This window comes from Tamandua tetradactyla, chromosome 3 (assembly GCF_023851605.1).
Source record: "Tamandua tetradactyla isolate mTamTet1 chromosome 3, mTamTet1.pri, whole genome shotgun sequence".
Classification (NCBI taxonomy): Eukaryota; Metazoa; Chordata; class Mammalia; order Pilosa; family Myrmecophagidae; genus Tamandua; species Tamandua tetradactyla.
The window spans coordinates 146,406,087-146,424,923 of NC_135329.1; the positions used below are offsets into that span (position 1 = coordinate 146,406,087).

The 18,837-nt window shown below is 37.4% G+C and overlaps 2 pseudogenes; one reads left to right on the top strand and one right to left on the bottom strand.

Moving 5' to 3' along the window:
- Positions 1-3,208: 3,208 nt before the first annotated feature.
- On the bottom strand, positions 3,209-5,040 carry LOC143675788 (glyceraldehyde-3-phosphate dehydrogenase pseudogene; annotated as a pseudogene).
- An 86-nt stretch (positions 5,041-5,126) lies between these two features.
- LOC143675789 (anillin-like) lies at positions 5,127-16,716 on the top strand (annotated as a pseudogene).
- The last annotated feature ends 2,121 nt before the right edge of the window (positions 16,717-18,837 follow it).

Consider the following 18,837-nt stretch of genomic DNA (forward strand, 5'->3'; position numbering starts at 1 on the left):
AACACTCGAGTCTTTTATGTATTGTCTCTGGCTCCTTTGGTGCTACAAAGGCAGAGCTGAGAATTGCAACAAAAAACATACCGCCCATCAGCCTAAAGTATTTACCATCTAGCCCTGTATAGAAAAAGTTTGCTAACCCATGTTTTATGATATGACACCAACCTGATTTAGCATATTAGCTGCAAATGCAAATTCTATTATTTATTAAAATTTAGACTGCTGGGGTTTTCTGTACCACGTAGAGGATATATAGTACCATTTGCAGGGGTGGGTGAGCTTCTGCATTTTGGGACAGTCAATAGTGTAATATTCAAAATCTCCCACTCACTGGCTTTGAAGTCAGAGTGGTATGGGTTTGAGTCCAATCTCTCCCAGTTATAGTTAAGGGAGCTTGATCAGGCTGTTTAGCCTTCCTAAGCCTGAGTTATCTCATCTATAAAACAGGGATAATGCTATCTCATACGGTGGTTGTGAGGATTAAATAAAACCCTATTTGCAAAGAGCTTGATACACAGTTGTCCATAGAAATCCATGTTGTTATTTGGCATGGATACATTGGAATGCACAGAAAAGCAACATCTGTGCCTGTTTCATAACCTTCTTAGTAAAGTCTAGCATCTGTTGCCGAACTGCCTGACTTCAAGCTTCTCTCCACTATTCCAATAAAGTTATCTGCTTCTCCCAACTCAAAAGGTAAAACACTCTAAAGGCTATAAGTTTGGTTAATTGGGGAAATTCTCACCAGGGTATCCCTACAAATCCTCATCTTTGGCCCCAATTTTCCATTCCAGTATCTATGCTTATTATGATGTGATTTCGTAACTTTCCCAACAAGATGTAGAACCAATTTTCTCTGTCCTTGAATCTCTACTGGCTTTGTTAATTAGTGTATTTTTTCTCTTCTTTTTTTTTTTTTGTCGGTATAACCAAAGTTTTGTCAGTTTTTGCAGAAAGGGAAAAAACAATCTTCAAATTTATATGGAACTGCAAGGGGTCCCAAATAGCCAAAACAATCTTGAAAAATAATAACAGGGTTAGAGGATTCATACTTACCAACTTCAAATTGTATTACAAAGTGACGATGATCAAAACAGTGTGGTACTGGAACAAAGGTAGACAGATCAGTAGAACAGAATTGAAAGTCCAGAAATAGATCTATGCATATATAACTAATTGATTTAGAAAAAAATTTTATTAGAGTAGCTGTGGCTTTACCAAAAAAGCATGCATAAAATACAGGATTCCCATACACCACCCCACTAACACCTTGCATTAGTGTGGAACATTAGTTACAACTGATGACAACATTTTAAAATAATTCTACTATTTTTTTAACAGTAGTTACCTTTGCTACAATTGATGAAAGATTATCAAAATAGTACCATTAAGTATCATTCTCAGTTCACATTAGGTATTTTTTTCCATATACCATATGAATATTAACTTGTATTAATGTCATATGAAAGAATATTCTTAAACTTGCTATTAACTAGAGTCCATCATCTACAATACAGCATACTGTGTTATACAACCCTAGGTTTTATCTTTTAATTTTTATTCTAGCAATATATATGACCTAAGTTTTCCCCTTTTAACCACATTCATCTATTCAACAATGTTATTTACACTCACTGTATATAGTGCTGCCATCACTACCATCCAATTCCAAGCCTTTACACTGAACCCAAAGAGAAACTCTGTACACATTAAGTATTAACTCCCCATTCTCTAATCCCAGTCTATCCCCTGGTAATCTATATTCTAGATTCTAATGCTGTGAGTTTATTATAATTAATTCATATTGGTAAGATCATACAATATTTGTCCTTTTGTGTCCGACTTATTTCACTCAGTATAATGTCCTCAAGGTTCATCCATGTTGTTGCATACATCAGGACTTCATTCCTTTTTACTGCTAAATAAGATTCCATTGTATGGGTGCACCACATTTTTAAAATCCATTTATTGGCTGATGAACACTTGGGTTATTTCCATCTTTTGACAACCGCAAATAATGCCTTTATGAACATTGGGGCGCAAATATCTGTTCATGTCCCTATTTTCTGTTCTTCTGGGTCTGACTAATTGAATTTTTTTTTTTTGGGTGAATGGTCTGGGAATTGAACCCAGGTCTCCCACGTGAAAGGTGAGCATTCTACCACTGAACCACCTGTGCACTCTGACTAATTGAATTTTGACAATGGTACTAAGTACATGCAATGGGGAAAGAATAGTTTTTCAACAAATGGTGCTGGGAAAACTGGAAATCCACATGCAGAAGAATGAAGTTAGACCTCTACCTCATACTACTTGCAAAAATCAACTCAAAATGGATAAAAGACCTAAATTTAAGAACTGAAACTAAAACTCTTAAAAGATAATATAGGGGCAGATCTTCATGATCTGTGATTCAGCAATGTATTCTCAGATATGACACCAAAAGCAGGAGCAACAAAAGAAACAATAGATAGATGTGATTTCACCAAAATTTAAAACTTTTCTGCATCAAAGGAAATTATCAAAAACGTGAAAAGACAACCTATAAAGTGGGAGAAAATAGTTTCAAACCACCTATTGAATGGGTTTAATATTCAGAATACAAATAACTTCAATCCGCAACAAGAAGACAAACAATCCAGTTTTAAGATGAGCAAAAGACTTGAATAAACAGTTCTCCACATAAGATACACAAAAGGCCAATAAACACATGAAAAGATGTTCAACATCATTATCTCTTAGGGAAATGCAAATTAAAACCATAATGGGATACCACTTCATACCCACAAAGTTGGCTAATATTAAAAGAATGGAAAATAGCAAGTGTTGGAAAGGATACAGAGAAATTGGATTCTAGTGTATTGTTGGTAGGAATATAAAATGGTGCAGCTACCGTGGAAAGCATTATGACAGTTCCTTTTTTTTTTTTTTGGCTGGGTGAACTTTATTGATGGTACATGACAAGGTAGTGCTCTTAGACCCTCCTCTTCAGCAGGAGGTCTGGGATGGAAGCTGTGGAGGATAGGTGATTCTCAGTACTGCAGGATGGAGTTGTAGTTAGGACTCCCCAGCAGCTAACAGCCTCTCTCTTCCTCTCATGCTGTTGCTGGGATTAGTGGTCCAGGGTATCTTATTCATTGGAGGCCATGTAGACCATAAGGTCCATCACATCATTGCTGTAGCCAAATTCACTGTCATACCAGGAAATAAGCTAAACAAAGCTGTCATTTAGGGCAATGTTGGCCCCAGCATCAAAAGTGGAATAGTGAGTGTCACTGTTAAAATTGAAGAAGACAACCTGGCCCTCAGTGTAGGCCAGGATGCCCTTTAGCAGGCCCTCTGATGGCTGCTTCACCACTTTCTTCACGTCATCGTACTTGGCTGCTTTCTCCAGTTGGCAGGTCAGATCCACGACAGACACATTGCGGGTGGGGATGCAGAAGGCCATGCCAGTGAGCTTTCCTTTCAGTTCCAGGGTAACCATGCCCACAGCCTTGGGAGCACCAGTAAATGCAGGGATGATATTCTCAGCAGCCCCATGGCCATTACACCACATTTTCCTGGAGGGGCCATCCACAGTCTTTTGGGTGGCAGTGATGCCATGGATGGTGGTCATATGTTCCCTCCACAATGCCAAAGTTGTCATGGATGACCTTGGTGAGGGGGGTCAGACAGTTGGTGGTGCAGGAAGCATTGCTGATGATCTTGAGGGAGTTGTCATACTTCTCATGGTTAACACCAATCACAAATATGGGGGCATTGGTCGAAGGGGCAGAGGTAATGATTCTTTTGACGCCATCCTTCAAAGTGAGCCCCAGCCTTCTAGGTGGGATCTTCTTGATTAAGTTGTTTCCATGGAGATGTGACCCACCCAATTGTGGGTGGGGCCTTTTGATTAGGTGGTTTCCATGGAAATGTGTCTCTATCCATTCAAGGTGGGGTTGCTTACTGAAGTCCTTTAAGAAGGAACCATTTTGGAAAAGGCTTCAGAGCCCACACAGCCAGAGACGTTTGGAGAGGAGGAAAGAAAATGCTCCTAGGAAGCTGTTTGAAGAAGCTGAAAGGAAAGCTAGCAGATGTTGCTATTTGCCTTCCTAGCTGACCAAGGTGTCCAGAGGCCAAAGACCCCAGAAGACTCCAGCCACAAGCCTTCCCAGATGACAGAGTTGTTCTGGACCCATCAGCATCTCTTTGGAGTTAAGATATGTTTCTCTGGATGCCTTACTTTGGATGTTTGTATGGCCTTAGAACTACAAACTTGCAACTTATTAATTCCCTTTATAAAAGCTGTTCCATTTGTGGTATATTGCATTCCAGCAACTTTAGCAAACTAAAACTATTAAAATATTACTGCTAACTACAGACACTAATTTGCTTTGATTGCACTTTTTTCCATATGCCATCCCATTTTCAACACTTTGCAATGTTGAAATTCATTTGTTCTTCCACATGCACAAAACATTCTTATATTTGTACATTTAATCACTGTTCTAGTCTGCAAAAGTTGCCAGAATGCAACACACCAGAGATGGATTGGCTTCTAATAAAAGGGGATTTGCTTAGTTAAAAAGTACGGTTCTTCAGAGGAAAGGCAGCTAACTTTCATCTGAGGTTCTCTCTTATATGGGAAGGCATGGGGCGGTCTTTGCTGGCCTTCTCTCCGGGCTTCTGGGTTCCAATAGCTTTCCCCAGGGTAATTCCTTTCTGCATCTCCAAACGACTGGGCTGAGCTGCAAGTGCTGAAATGATGTATGCTGAGCTGCTTGGACTCTGCTGCACTGAGCTCTCTCCTTAAAGCTTCCCATGAATTAAATTAAACTTCAATCATTGAGGAAGGCACTCCCCTTAGAGACTGAAGATGTAATCAGCCATAGATGAGTTTCACAAGCTAATGATTCAAATCCACATCAACAGAAGTAGGCACATCACTTCGCCAAGCTGACATCTGAACCTAACTACCACAATCACCATCATTGTTCACTCTAGGAATTGCTAAGTTCTACTATCCCAGTCTTTATCCTCTATCTTTACTTGTGGTGTCATACACGCCCTAGCCCTCCCCCTCAACCATACTACCATTCAGCTTCATTCAGTGTACTTACAATATTGTACTGCCATCAGATAGTAATATGCTACCCATTTCTGTATGTCTATAATCAGTCTTGTTGAATACTCTGTACTCGTTCAGCCTCAAATTCCCAATCTCTACCCTCTTTCTATCTCCTGATAACCTGTGTTCTCAACTTTAACTCTCAAAGTTCACTCATAAATGTTAGTTCATATTAGTGACATCACATATTATTTGTCTTTTTTGTCTCTGGTTAATTTCATACAGCCTAATGTCTTCAAGGTCCATCCATATTGTTACATGCCTCATGACTTTATTTTGTTTTACAGCTGTATAATATTCCACCATATGTATATGCAACAGTTTGTTTAGCTACTTATCTGTTGATGGACATTTGGGCTGTTTTCATCTCTTGGCAATCATGAATAATGCTACTATAAACATCAATGTGCATATGTTCATTCATGTTCTTGCCTTCAGTTCATCTAACTATATGACTAATAATGGTACGGCTAGATCATATTGCAATTCTATACTTAGCTTCCTGAGGAACTCCCAAACTGCCTTCCAGAGTGGCTGCACCACGTTATCTTTCCACCAATAGTGGATAAGTGTGCCCTTTTCTCCACATCCTCTCCAGAACTTGGGGTTTTCTGGGGTTTTTTTATAATGACCATTCTAGTAAGTGTGAGATGATATTCATTGTGGCTTTAATTTGTATTTCCCTAATAGCCAGTAAGGTTAAACATTTATTCATATGTTTTCCAGCCATTTTCATTTCCTCTTTGGAAAAGTGTTATCCATGTCTTTTGACCATTTTTTTAAATTTTTATTGTATATAATAAATACACAAAGCAGAGAAAGAAAAAAGCAATAGTTTTCAAAGCACTCTTTGACAAGTAGTTACAGGACAGATCCCACATTTTGTCATATGCTATCATACCATCATCTCAGATTTCTTTCTTCTAGCTGCTCCAGAACATAGGAGGTTAGAAGGAATAATTTTTTTTATCATCACAATTTACTTGTTTTCTTTTTTGTGAAAAATAACATTTATACAAAAAAGCAATAAATTTCAAAGTACAACACAACAATTAGTTGTAGAACAGATTTCAGAGTTTAGTAGGGGTTAAAATTCCACAATTTTAAGTTTTTACTTCTAGCTGCTCTAAGATACGGGAGACTAAAAGTAATATCAACATAATAATTCAGCAATCATATTCAATTGTTAAACCCTACCTTATCTGTATATCTCCACCATCACCTTTGATCTTTCTATCCCTCTCTTTAGGGGTATTTGGGCTATGACCATTCTAACTTTTTCATTTTGGAAGGGGCTGTCAAAATAGGGAGATGAAACAAGTCGGTGCTCTGGAGAGGCTGTGCTCTCTAGGTTTCGGGACTTATCTGGTCCAGGGACCTATCTGGAGGTTGTAGGTTTCTGGGAAGTTCCCCTAGTGCATGGAAGCTTTGTAGAATCTTATATATTGCCCTAGGTGTTCTTTAGGATTGGCTGGAATAGTTTTGGTTGGGGTTTGGCAAGTTATGATAGGTAGCAATGTCTAACTGAAGCTTGCTTAAGGTCAAGTAGCCTCTCAACTCTTTGAATGCTCTCATCCACTGATACTTAATTAATTACCCTTCTTTTCCCCCTTTTGGTCAGGATGGCATTTTTGATCCCACAGTGCCAGGTCCAGGCTCATCACACAGCCAGAGAGACTTTCACCCCTGGATGTCATGTCCCGTATAGGGGGGAGGGCAATTATTTCACTTGCAGAGTTGTCTTTCACCCATTTTTAAATTAGGTTGTTTGTCTTTTTTGTTGTTGTTGAGTTGTATAATCTCTTTATATATTCTAGATATTAAATGCTTATCTGATATGCGGTTTCCAAATATTGTCTCCCATTGAGTAAGCTGCCTTTTAACTTTCTTGACAAAGTTCCTTGATGCACAAATGTGTTTAATTTTGAAATCTCATTTATCTGTTTCTTGTTTTATTACTCATCCTTTTGGTGTAAGGTCTAGGAAATCACAACTATCACAAGATTTATAAAATATTTCCCTACATTTTATGGTCTTAGCCCTAACTTTCAGGTCTTTTTTAGTTAATTTTTGTATAAGGTCTGAGTTATGGGTCCTCTTTCATTCTTTTTGATATGGATATCCACCTCTCCAAATACCATTTATTAAAACAACTGTCCCAGTTGAGTTCGCTTGACTGCCTTATCAAAGATAAATTGTTCGTAAATGAAAGGGTCTATTTCTGAACACTCCATTTTATTCTGTTGGTTAGTTTATCTATCTTTATGCCAATAACATGCTGTTTTTACCACTGTAGCTTTGTAATAAGCTTTAAAGTCAGGTAGTGTGAGACCTTCCACTTCATTTTTCTTTCTCAAGACATTTTTAGCTATTTGGGTCACACTGCCCTTCCAAATAAATTTGCCTATTGGTTTTCCTATTTCTGCAAAGTAAGTTGTTGGGATTTAATTGGTATTACATTGAATCTATAAGTCAATTTGGGTAGAATTGACATTATCTTTACTCTATTTAATGAACATGGTATGTCCCTCCATTTATTTAGGTCTTCTTTGATTTCTTTTAGGAATTTCATGCAGTTTTTTGTGTAGGTCATTTGTGGCCTTGATTAAATTTATTCCTAAATAGAGAGAGCCCATGCAGACAGAGACCTTTAGAGATGAAGAAGGAAAACACCCCCTGGGGAAGCTTCATGAAACAAGAAGTCTGGAGAGTAAGCTAGCAGACATCACATGTTCACCAAGCGCCTTTCAGTTGAGAGAGAAAGCTTGAATGTCATCAGCCTTCTTGAATCAAGGACACTCACTGTCAAAACACTCCTCTCAAAAAGCATGAAGTGGTTTCAAATACTCCACTTCCAATAATAGAAAAGCCAACAGAAAATAAGACACAGAAAAAGACTTCCAGTAGAGAACCTACAGGTTCCACTGAATGTGAAATGACAAAGTCTGGCCCTTTGAAAATAATATTGTTCTTAGAAGATAAGACCTTAAGAGTAACATCAGAACCACAGGTTGAGTACAGCAGACTGAATTAGAACGTGAAATTGTGATGAATGTGGATGATGATGATGAAATCAGTAGCTCAAAAGTAATTAATGACATCTCAGTGATGTCCTAGTGGAAGGTGAACTGGATGTGGAAAAGAGTCAAGAGGAGACAGATCAAGTAGAAACAGAAAGCAGCGAGGAGCAGGAAGATGCACTGAATATCTAGTCAATGTCATTACTTGCTCCATTAGCACAGACAGTTGGTGTGGTAAGTCCAGAGAGTTTAGTTTACTCACCTAGATTGGAATTGGAAGACACTAGCATAACTGATGATAATCTAAAGTCAGGAAAATTCCAGAGAACTCATGCCCCTCAAGCTGAAGCTGGTGATAGCATTGATTCTGAAGATCATGACCTTCCTTATACCATTGATGCATACAGAGCTCAATGATTCAAAGAAATTGATGCCCTTCAACAAAGCAGGTGATTCTTTGGAAAGAAGATGTTTAAAATTGGAGGAAAAAAAGACTGCCTTTACTTGTCAAGTTAATATCAAACATAAAATGTAAGCACTCAATAACAAAATCTATTTATAGCAGAAAGTGATCTATCAAGCTAATCAGGCTCTTAACTGCAGTGTTGATGAAGAACATGACGAAGGGTCACTAGAAGAAACTGAAGCAGAAAGACTTCTTCTAATTGCAACTGAGAAGAGAACTTTTTTTATTTTTATTGACAAAACATAACAACATACAAACACAAACATTCTTAGCATATGAAATTCCATTCTTGGTATATAATCAATAACTCACAATATCATCACATAGTTGTATATTCATCACCATGATCATTTCTTAGAACATTTGCATCACTACAGAGAAAAAAATAAACAGAAAAAGGAAAAAACTCACACATACCATACACTTTACCCCTCCCCCTCATTAACCACTAGTATTTCCATCTACTCAATGGATTTTAACCTTTGTTCCCCCTATTTTTTTCTATACCCCTTACCACTCCCTTTCATTGATCACTAATATTCAATCTATTCAATTTATTTTAAAATTTGTTCCCTGTATTATTTATTTACTTTTAATCCTTATTGTTTTACTCATCAGTCCATACCACAGATAAAAGGAGTATCAGACACAAGGTTTTCACAATTACACAGTCACATTGTGAAAGCTACATCGTTATACAATCATCTTCAAGAAATATGGCTACTAGAACATGGCTCTACAGTTTCAGGCACATCCTTCTAGCCTCTCTAATACACCTTAAAATAAAAAGGAAATATCTATATAATGCATAAGAATAACCTCCAGGATAACCTCTTGACTCTGTTTGAAATCTCTCAGCCACTGACACTTTATTTTGTCTCATTTCTCTTTCCCATTTTTGTTGAGAATGTTTTCTCAATCCCTGGATGCTGAGTCTCAGCTCATTCTAGGATTTCTATCTCACATTGCCAGGAAAGGTTACACCTCTGGGAGTCATGTCTCATGTAGAGGGGGAGGGCAGTGAGTTTGCATGCTGTGTTGGCTAAGAGAGAGCTAGGCCACATCTGAGCAACAAAAGAGGTTCTCTGGGGGTGACTCTCAGGCATAATTTTAAGTAGGCTTAGCCTATCTGTGGTAGTTAGGTTCTGCTGTCAACTTGGCCGAGTGAAGTTGCCTTGTTCTTTTGCTGTGGACATGAACCAATGGGACATGAACCTCATCTGTTGCTCATTACATCTGCAGTCGGCTAGGAGGCATGCCTGCTGCGGTGAATGATGTTTGATTTAATTGGCTGGTGCTTAAATGAGAGAGTGCAATGTAGCACAGCCCAAGCAGCTCAGTATACCTCATCTCAGCACTCACAGCTCAGCCCAGGACTTTGGAGATGCAGAAAGAAATCACCCCAGGGAAAGTTGTTGGAACCCAGAGGCCTGGGAGAAGGCCAGCAGAGATCACCCTTCTTGCATAAGAAAGAACCTCAGTTGAAAACTAGCTGCCTTTCCTCTGAAAAACTAATTAAATAAATCCCCTTTTATTAAAAGCCAACCCATCTCTAGTGTGTTGCATTATAGTAGCTAGCTAACTAGAACACTATCCTTTGCAGGGATAAGTTTCATATGAACAAACCCCAAGATTGAGGGCTTGGCCTATTAATTTTATTGTCCCCACTGCTTGCAAGAATATCAGGGATTCTCCAAATGGGGAAGTTGAATTTTCCCCCTTTCTCACCATTCCCCTAAGGGAACTTTGCAAATAATTCCTTATTCACTGTTCAAATCTCTCTGGGAATTATCGGGGCATCACACTGGAAAACCTACAAAATCTCGTACCCTATTCAAGGTTTCATGTGCTTATGGTGTTCAATTAACCTGCCCATATAAGTTATATTAGGAAATGCATTAGTCAAAATATAAATTTTGTACCAAATAAATATTTTTTGCTTTAGTCTCATGCAGAAGTTGAAGGTTTAAAGTACGAATGACCATCTATTTTCAACACCCTGCAAGATTGACATTCCTTTGTTCTTCCTCATACAAAAACATTTTTTTACTTTGTACATTTAGTCACTATCATTGCACACTCTAGGCTTTACCAGATTATAACATCTCAGACTTTATTGTCTATCTTTCTTTCTGATTTCTTATGTCCCCCCAGCTCTCCTCCCTCTATCCTTCTCACATTCGGCTTCATTCACTGTACTTACATTATTGTGCTACAATCAGGAAGTTATCCATTTCTGAATTTTTGTGTTAGTCCTTTTGCAAAATCTGTATCCCTTCAGCTACTGTGCTGGTTTGAAAGGAAGCATGCCCCCTAAGAAAAGCCATGTTTTAATATAAATCCCATTTCATAAAGGTGGAATAGTCTCTATTCAATACTGTATGTTTGAAACTGTGGTGAGATCATCTCCCTGGTTGATGTGATTTGGTCAAGAGTGGTTGTTGAACTGGATTAGGGGATGACATGTCTCCACCCATTTGAGTGGGTCTTGATTGGTTTCTGAAGTCCTATAAAAGAGGAAACATTTTGGAGAATGAGAGATTCAGAGAGAGCAGAGAATACTGCAGCACCACGAAGCAGAGAGTCCACCAGCCAGTGACCTTTGGAGATGAAGAAGGAAAATGCCTCCCGGGGAGCCTCATGAAATAGGAAGCCAGGAGACAAAGGTAGCAGATGACACCGTATTCACCATGTGCCCTACCAGCCGAGAGAGAAGCCCTGACTGTGTTCGCCATGTGCCGTCTCACTTGAGAGAGAAACCCTGAATTTCATCAGCCTTCTTGAACCAAGGTATCTTTCCCTGGATGCCTTTGATTGAACATTTCTATAGACTTGTTGTAATTGGGACATTTTCTCAGCCTCAGAACTGTAAACTAGCAACTCATTAAATTCCCCTTTTTAAAAGCCATTCCGTTTCTGGTATATTGCATTCCAGCAGCTAGCAAACTAGAACAGCTACGATTACACAATATCTACCCTATTTCTATCTCCTAATGACCTCTGTTCTTAACCAAAATTCTCCAAGCCATTCATTATTGTCAGTTCTTATCAGTGAGACCATACAATATTTATCCTTTTATTTCTGGCTAATCTCACTCAGCATAATGTCCTTAAGGTCCATCCATGTTGTTACATACTTCATAACTTTATTCGTCTTACAGCTGCATAATATTCCATTGTATGCATATACCACAGCTTGTTTAGCCACTATTCTGTTGATGAACATTTGGGCTGTTTCAATCTCTTGGCAATTGCAAAAAATGCCATTATAAACATTGGTATGCAAATATCCATTTGTGTCCTTGCCCTCAGGTCCTCTGAATAGATACCTAGCACTGGTATTGCCAGATCATATGGCAATTCTATATTTAGCCTCCTGAAGAAAAGCCAAACTGCCTTCCGCAGCGGTTGTACCATTTTATATTCCCACCAACAGTGGATAGTGTGCCTCTTCTTCCACCTCCTCTCCAACACTTGTAGTTTTCTGTTTTATTGATAATAGCCATTCTGATAGGTGTGAGGTGATATCTCATTGTGGTTTTGATTTCCCTAACAGCCTGGGAAGTTGAACATCTTTTCATGTACCTATTAGCCATTTGTGTTTCCTCTTCTGAGAAGTATCTGTTCATGTCTTTTGCCCATTTTGTAATTGGGTTGTTTCTCTTTCTGTTGTTGAGTTGAACAATCTCTTTATATATTCTGAATACTAGACCTTTATCTGGTATGTCATTTCCAAACATTGTCTCCCATTGTATAAGCTTTCACTTTCTTGACAAAGTTCTTTGATGCACAAAAATGTTTAATTTTTTGGAGTTCTCATTTATCTATTCTTTTCTTTAATGCTCGTGCTTTGGGTACAAGATCTTAAAAACCTCCTCCTTTTACAAGTTTTATGAGATTTTTCCCTACAATTTCTTCTAAAAGTTTTATGGTCTTAGATCTACTATTTAGGTCTTTGATCCACTTGGAGTTAATTTTTGTATAGGGTGTGAGATATGGATCCTCTTTCATTCTTTTGCATGTGGATATCCAGTTCTCCAAGCACCATTTACTGAAGAGACTGTTCTGTTCTAGGTGAGTTGGCTTGACTGCCTTATCAAAGATTAACTGTCCACAGATGAGAGTCTATATCTGAACACTCTCTGTGATCCCGTTGGTCAGTATATCTATCTTTATGCCAGTACCATGCTGTTTTGACCACTAAAGCTTCTTAATACTCCTTAAAGTCAGGTAGCATGAGACCTCCACCTTCATTTTTCTTTCTCAGGATATTTTAAGCTGTTTGGGGACACCCTGACATTCCAGATGAATTTGGTTATTGGTTTTTCTATTAATGCAAAGTAAGTTTTTGGGATTTTAATTGGTATTGCATCAAATCTGTATTCAATTTAGGTAGAATTGACATCTTAACTATATTTAATCTTCCAATCCATGAACATGGTATGCCATCCATTTATTTAGGTCTTCTGTGATTTAACAATTTCTTGTAGTTTTCTTTATATAGGTCTTTTGTACTCTTAGTTAAATTTATTCCTAAATATTTTATTCTTTTGTTTGCAATTATAAATGGAATTTTTTTCTTTATTTCCCCTCAGGTTGTTCATTACTAGTGTGTAGAAACACTACAGATTTTTGAGTGTTGATCTTGTAACCTGCCACTTTGCCATACTGATTGATTAGTTCTGACAGTTTTGCTGTGGATTTTTGGGGGTTTTCAACATATAGTATCATATCATCTATAAACAGTGAGAGTTTTACTTCTTCCTTTCCAATTTTGATGCCTTGTATTTCTTTTTGTTGTCTAATTGCTCTGGCTAGAACTTCTAACACAATGTTGAATAGCAATGGTGACAGTGGACATGATTGTCTTGTTCCCGATCTTAGGGGAAATTTTTCAGTTTTTCCCCATTGAGGATGATGTTAGCTGTGGGTTTTCCATATATTCTCTTTATCATGTTGAGGAAGGTCCCTTCTATTCCTACCTTTTGAAGTGTTTTCAAGAAGAAAGGATGTTGAATTTTGTCAAATGCCTTTTCTGCATCAATCAAGATGATCATGTTGTTTTTCTGCTTTGATTTGTTGATATAGTGTATTACATTAATTGATTTTCTTCTGTTAAATCATCCTTGCATACCTGGGATGAATCCTACTTGGTCATGGTGTTTAATTTTTTTAATGTGCTGCTGGATTCGATTTGTAAGAATTTCATTGACGATTTTTGAATCTATACTCATTAGAGAGATTGGTCTGTAATTTTCTTTTCTACTAGGATCTTTTTCTGGCTTTGGTATGAGGGTGATTTTGGCTTCATAGAATGAATTAGGTAGCCTTCCTTTCTCTTCAATTTCTGTTGAAGAGTTTGAGCAGGACTGGTACTAATTCTTTCTTGAATGTTTGGTAGAATTCACATGTGATGTCCTGGATTTTTCTTTTTTGGGAGCTTCTTGATAACTAATTCAATTTCTTTACCTGTGATTGGTTTGTTGAGGTCGTCTATTTCTTCTTGAGTCAATGTTGGCTGTTCATGCCTTTCTAGGAAGTTGTCCATTTCACCTATGTTGTCTAGTTTATTAGCATAATGTTTTTCATAGTATCCTTTCATTACCGCCTTTATTTCTGCAGGGTCAGTGGTTATGTCTCCACTTCCATTCGGATTTTATTTATTTGCATCTTCTCTCTTCTTTTTGTCAACCTTGTTAAGGGTCCATCAATTTTATTGATTTTCTCATGGAGCCACCTTCTGGTTTTGTCGATGTTCTCAATTTTTTTCATGTTCTTAATTTCATTTATTTCTGCTCTAACCTTCATTATTTCTTTCTTTTGCTTGCTCTGGGGTTAGTTTGCTGTTCTTTCTCTAGTTCTTCCAAGTGAACAGTTATTTCTGAAGAGAATACTTTTAACTGGTGAACTGAATAAACTGAAGAACAAAGGGCCTCAGAGGAAGAATAACACTGTTCCTTATCCCAAAATTACATTTGTCCCATCCAAACGATCAGTTACTTTGTCAGAAATTTTCTTACCACTAAAAGCAGATTTTTTCCACAGCACAGCTCAGAAACCAGACGCAGGATATTGCTACTACTTAATTATACTAAACCCAGGAGCTATGGAAGTAGCTTTGCTCTCTCTAAGCCCAACTGTGTAAGTGAAATCATTGTCCTTTCCCCACATGGGACATGACATCCAGGGTGAAATTCTCCTTGGAGGCATGGGAGATGACTCCCAGGGATGAGTTCAGCCCTGGCACCGTGGGATTAAGAATACCATCCTAACCAGAAGGGGGAAAAGAAGTGTAACTAATAAAGTATCGGTGACAGAGAGAGTTCAAATAGAGTTGAGGGGCTACTCTGAATGTTGCTCTTAAGGAAGCTTCAGTTAGGCATTGCTACCTATCATAGCAACTTGCCAAACCCCAACCAAAACCATTCCAGCCAATCCTAAAGAACACCTAGGGTAATATATAAGATTCTACAAAGCTTCCATGCACTAGGGTAACTTCCCAGAAACCTACAACCTCCAGATGGGTCCCTGGACCAGATAAGTCCTGAAACCTAGAGAGCACAGTGTCTCCAGAGCATCAGCTTGTTCCATCTCCCTATTTGACAGCCCCTTCCAAAAGGAAAAAGTTAGAATGACCATAGCTCAAATACCCCTAAAGAGTGGGATAGAAAGATCAAAGGTGATGGTGGAGTTTTACAGAGAAGATAGGGTTTAACAGTTGAATATGATTGCTGAATCATTATGTTGATTTTGCTTTTAGTCCCCAGTATCTTAGAGCAGCTAGAAGTAAAAACCTAAAATTGTGGAATTGTAACCCCTACCAAACTCTGAAATCTGTTCTACAACCAATTATTGTGTTGTGCTTTGAAATTTATTGCTTTTTTGTATGCATGTTATTTTTCACAAAAAAGAAGAAGAAAAGTCAATTTTGATGATAAAAAACATATATTTATTCCTTCTAGCTTCCTATATTGTGGAGCAGCTAGAAAGAAAAATCTGAGATGATGGTATGGTAGTATATGAGAAACTCTGGGATGTGGCCTGTAAACTACTTGTTGAAGAGTGCATTGAAAACTATTGCTTTTTATCTCTTTGATTTGTATATATGTTATATTATACAATTTAAAAAGTTTTTTTTTTAAAAGAAGGATCTGAGAATATGGTGACCGCACCAATATCTAGTACTTCAAACTCTCAGTGGTGATGCTCTGACATTCACTACTACATTTACTCTGCAAGATGTGTCCAATTGCTTTGAAATAAATATTGAAGCTTACAGTTTGCTACAAAGGAAAGATCCCTTAGGCCTTGATAAAAAGAAAAAAGCATACAAATCCAAGGCTATTAATTACTCCAAAGCTATTCCTGACATCTATAGCCACAAAAGTCAATCTTTATTCTTCAGTCATGGCCAGTCCAGGCTGTCTCATTGCTTGCTTGGCGCGCCAGCAACTTTGTCCTTGTTGGATCTCACACTGTCATCATCTTCAGTAGAAAACACTAAGTTTGGTCTTGACAAGATAAATTATGATGTAAAAGAGCAAAAGCTACTGAGCTATTTGTTCTAGAAAAAGTTGCCCTTTTTATCTTCTTTGGGAGGCCATATTTATTTAAAAATAAAGTTTCAAGTGAATGCAAGGGTTGAAGAAAAAGGTTTTCTGACCATATTTGAAGATGATAGTGGTTTTGGTGCCAGGCATTGAAGGTGGTGTGTGCTTGCTTTCTGGAAACTGTATCTCTCATTGTACTTATCCAGATGATGAGAAATGAAAAAATCCTAAAGGAAGAATAAATTTGGCCAATTGTATCAGTTGCCACATAGAGAATTTTGTGCAAGATGCAATGCTTTTGAATAAATTACTGTTCAACCACAAAGAGAAGATGACCAAGAGACTCTTGCTGTCCAATGCAGGGATACACTTTGTGTCACCAAGAATAGGCTGTTTTCAGACACTAAAGAAGAACATGATCTCTGGATGCAAAAATTCAATCAAGTTCTTGCTGATATTCACCTCTGGCAACCTGATGATGGCTACAAACCTATTGGAAAGCCATCAATGTTAAGGCTGTTGGAAGGCATGACATGCAGAGAGTTTTTGAGCTATGTCATAAAGGTATCTTAAGGAAACACTTACGAAGATGGGTTTGCTGCACACATTTTATGCTTTAAAAAGTAAAAGGTATGTGTCAAAAGTCACTACATATTATGCAGCATTTATATCTTTTGTATGTAAAACTTTATGATTTATCATCTGTCATTCATAAATGACTAGAGGTAAATACATTGTTGCTGATTTTGCTAAATATTAATTTTAAAGCTTCATTTTCCTAATTATTCAGTTATTCATGGCAAATATATTTTTTAAGCAAGAAAAAAACCTTATTCCTAAATATCTTATTTTGGGATTGCTATTGTAAATGGAATTATGTTTTTTTTATTTCCTCATAATGCTTATTATTTGTGAATAGAAACACCACTGATTTTTTGGATGTTGTATTCCTCATGTGTTTTGAAGTGCACTGGCTCAGTGCATAAGTATTTATGATTGCTATGTCTTCTTGATGAATTGTTCCTTTTATTAATACATAGTATCCTTTGCTGTTTTAATTGTTTTACATTTCAAGTATAAATTGCCTCTTATTAATATAGCTACTCCCATTCTTTTCTGGTTGTTGCTTATGTGAAGTATCTTTTTCAAACCATTCACTTTCATCCTATTTTTGTCCTTGGATCTAAAGTTAGTCTCTTGTAGACAGCATGTAGATGGGTCCTGTTCTTAAATCCATTCTGACAGTCTATGTTTTTTGACTGGGGAGTTTATTTCTTCTACCATTTTGTCTTTTGGATTTTATATGTCATATTTTTTTTTCTTTTTATCCTTACTGAGATTCTTCATTTCTACACCCTTCTCAAGACATCTCTCTCCTGTCTTTTCCTATCTGCCTATAGTACCCCTTTTGGCATTTCTTGGAGATCTGGTCTCTTATTCACAAACTCTCTCAGTGACTGTCTGAAAATCTTTTAAACTATCCCTCATTTTTGAAGGACAGTTTTGCTGGATATGGAATTCTTGTTTGGCAGTTTTTCTCTTTCAGTAAGTTATAACTTAAATAGATATTACCACTGCCTTCTTGCCTTCATGATTTCTGCTAAGAATTCTGCACATAATCTTTTCAAGCTTCTCTTGTTTGTGATGGATTGCTTTTCTCTTGCTGCTTTCAGAATTCTCTTAGTCTTTGACATTTGACAATCTGATTAGTAAATGTCTTGGAGTAGTTGGAGCACACTGTGCTTCTTGGATCTGTAATTTTATGTCTTTAATAAGAGGTAAAATTTTCAGTGATTATTTCCTCCATTTGTCTTTCTGCTCCCTTTCCCTTCTGTTCTCTTTCTGGGACACCTCTAACATCTCTATTTGTGTATTCATATTGTCATTTAATTCCCTGAGACTTTGCTCATATTTTTCCACTCTTTTCCCTCTCTGTTCTTTTGTGTGTAGGATTTCAGATGTCCTGTCCTCTAGTTCATGAATCCTTTCTTCTTTCTCTTCAAATCTGCTGTTGTAAGTCTCCATTATGTTTTTCATCTCTTTTGTTATGACTTTCTTTCCCATAAGTTCTGTCATCTTATTGTTTTCATTTCCTTGTTTGCTCAAGCAAATACCATGCTATGCTTTGGCTTAAACAATGGAAATTCATTAGCTCATGGTTTTTAGGCATTATCAAAGTGATGTTTTTCTTCCCAAAGACTGTGGCATTCTGGCTGCCAGGATCTTTGGCCCTTAGCACATGGCGGTATCTCCTGGTCTCCCCTTTCTCTTCCAGGTTCCATTGAATTTCAGCTCTTCCTTCCTGTGGCTCTTTTTCTATCTGTCTGAATTTCATACCACATTTAAAGGATGTCAGTAATAGGATTAAGACTCATCCTGACTGAGGTGGGCCACAGCTTGACTAAAGTAACCTTATCAAAAGGTCCTACTTAGAATGGATTCATACCCAGATTAATGGATTAAGTTTAAGATCATTTTTTTCTGGGGAATATACAGCTCCAAAATACCACAATTATGCCTATCTTCTAAACTTCAAGCCACTGTTATTTATTTTGGTTTCTGTTTGCCTTGAGTAATATGCCTAATGAATCCTGACTTATACACATATCTGTATACTTCTTCCCTTATCCCTCAACTATGGTGGAGCTAAGCACACAGAAGAATAAGTTAGCTCTAAGCTAATGTCACCTCACT